The following is a 2,500-nucleotide window of genomic DNA, read 5'->3' on the forward strand; positions in this document are numbered from 1 at the left end:
CTTCCCCAGTGCCGGATCCTTGCAGTTCCGTCCGCGCACTCGAATAGACGGCCCTTATGTACTCTCTAAACTCCCGAGGGAGCCCCAGCTCTTCGAGAGTAGCATGTATGGCGGCGTGCGCAACCGTGTCGAAAGCTTTCGACAGGTCGACGCACGCCAGATGTAACGAACGACAGCGCCTCCGGCATCCCCAAGCACGGCGGACAGGACTGTGACGTTCTCACACACCCCATCCACCGGCCGGAACTCCCTTTGGCGCGTGTCGAACACATCAAGGGCCGCCAATCTCTTTGCTAGAATTTTGTGGAAGTGTCTTATTATGACGGATCCTATGCTGAGAGGTCGGTATTCCGCCGGTCCAGGCCGGTCGGACATACCTCCCTTCTCTAGAAATACCGTTCTGGTTGTGGCGATCGACGAGGGTATCGTTCTTGCCAGAAGCAGCAGATTGAATAGAAGCGCACGAAGAATAGTTGGAACAGCGTTCCACATCCTCGGCGTAATCTGATCCAATCCGGGCGCAGTGCCAGTCCTTACGGAAATCCTCCCCACCTCCACAGGTGTTACAGGATCCCAGAGCAAGGTCCTATCCGCCGCGGGACCTGGGTCCGCGGCAGCGCCCTCGCCGAGGCCTTCGAGATGAATCCCTCTGGCACCCGACGGACGGCTCCGGCCAGCACTCGCTACTTGTCTCGCCTCTCCGTACAACTCACGCAAGGCCGTCATGTCTCCATCCGCACCACTGGAGGCCTCCATAATGGGGCGCCAGCAGTTATAGAATTCGACAGCGGACGGACGCTTACGCATCGAGTCGCCGTCGAGGATATGCGACAGACAAGTCTTCTTGTTCTTTTTGTAGAGGGACTGCACATGTGCATATTCCCTCCTCTTCTTCTGCTCCCTGTTCTCTCGTTTGTAAGGGGGACGGCGCTTCTCCGTCGACACGCGCCGTGGAGGGCGCACAGATATTGGCGGCGGGAAGATCCCGGCTAACCATCTCTCGATGGCCAGCACGTCGACCACCCCCGCCGCGAGAGCATTTCTTGCCGTGCCAACAAGAATATCAGCCCCATAGCTGCGGAACGCCGAACTCCGCTCCAAGAGTGATTGTATCATGTCCCGCAGCCTCTGAGCGTTCTGCTCAGGGGGAGGCTGATGTGCGCTTAGATCATCTTGGTTAGCCTCTATGCTCGCAGGGGCGGCGTCGGCTCCTATCATCGCCGCGCCAGCCCCATCGCCCTCATCGATCTCAACCACATGTCGCGATTGGATCTCTTGGCAGAAGCCTCTAACCATCTCTTGATAAGCCTCCTGTCGACGCTTACCTTTGACGGCATCGAGACTCCTATGGGGGAACTTCTCCTGTAGATGTAGGTTCATAAAGAGAACTCCCCCGGCTGAGTTGGCAGCAGCCTCAGCGCGAGCCATGAGACTAACCTCCTCCACAGACCACCTGGGTTTAACGCGATCAACATCGATAGCGCTGTTGGCCGCCAACGGGTGAACCCGCATGTGGACCCCAAGGCCACGCTTGGTCTGGAACTTCGCCGGGCAATGCTCGCAGCCGAACATGGATATTTCCTTTTCCTGGCTGCCGTGCTCAGCCAGGCTGGCCCCGCTAGTGATTCGCAAGGGACCAGCGACGACCCCGTCAGGGTCCTCCGCAACAGCGGCTTGCTCATTTTGGCGAGCTCTCGCACGCAGTTCCCGGGCCATCCGAGAACCCGGGATTACATTTTCACTTAATTCGTTCATTCATAATTTTACTGCGTGTGGGGGGCAAACGGATTGACAGCCGAGAGCCCCCCGAAAGCCGGGTCTTTCTTGGCCCCACAACTTACCATGACCACGGCACATGGGCCGCAGCCCTTCGGGGCGCATATCGTTGTAACACCGCTTAGCCGTCGCACTGACCAAAAGGTAGGCAACGTTACCGGGAGCACCACGAGGAGGTGGGGTACAACTTGAACGCGAGAGGCTATGTATTCGCATCGCGTCCCAACTATGCTCTCTTTAGTCCGCTCGCGGCGTTAAGAGAGTCATAGTTACTCCCGCCGTTTACCCGCGCTTGCTTGAATTTCTTCACGTTGACATTCAGAGCACTGGGCAGAAATCACATTGCGTCAACACCCGCGAGGGCCATCGCAATGCTTTGTTTTAATTAGACAGTCGGATTCCCCTAGTCCGTGCCAGTTCTGAGCTGAGCGTTGAATGGCGGCCGAAGAGGACGACCACGACGGCTCGCGCCGCCACGGAAGCCTCGCAGCAAGGAAGATCCGCGGGAGGCCAAGGCACGGGACCGAGCTCGGATCCCGGGACCGGCGCGAGAACGCCGACCGTTCACCTCGCCCAGGCCCGGCACATCAGCCAGACCCGCTTCCCGACCAAGCCCGACACGCCCCGCTCCTCAGAGCCAATCCTTATTCCGAAGTTACGGATCCAATTTGCCGACTTCCCTTACCTACATTATTCTATCGACTAGAGGCTCTTTACCTTGGAG

General features: G+C 58.2%; 1 pseudogene; it reads right to left on the minus strand.

Moving 5' to 3' along the window:
• Positions 1–2,500, minus strand: part of LOC145947892 (large subunit ribosomal RNA) — a 7,899-nt pseudogene that overhangs the window by 3,032 nt on the left and 2,367 nt on the right.

The sequence above is a fragment of the Prenolepis imparis genome, unplaced genomic scaffold (genome assembly GCF_030444845.1).
Source record: "Prenolepis imparis isolate NDT839.2.m4 unplaced genomic scaffold, iyPreImpa1.0 SCAF_178, whole genome shotgun sequence".
Taxonomy (NCBI): Eukaryota; Metazoa; Arthropoda; class Insecta; order Hymenoptera; family Formicidae; genus Prenolepis; species Prenolepis imparis.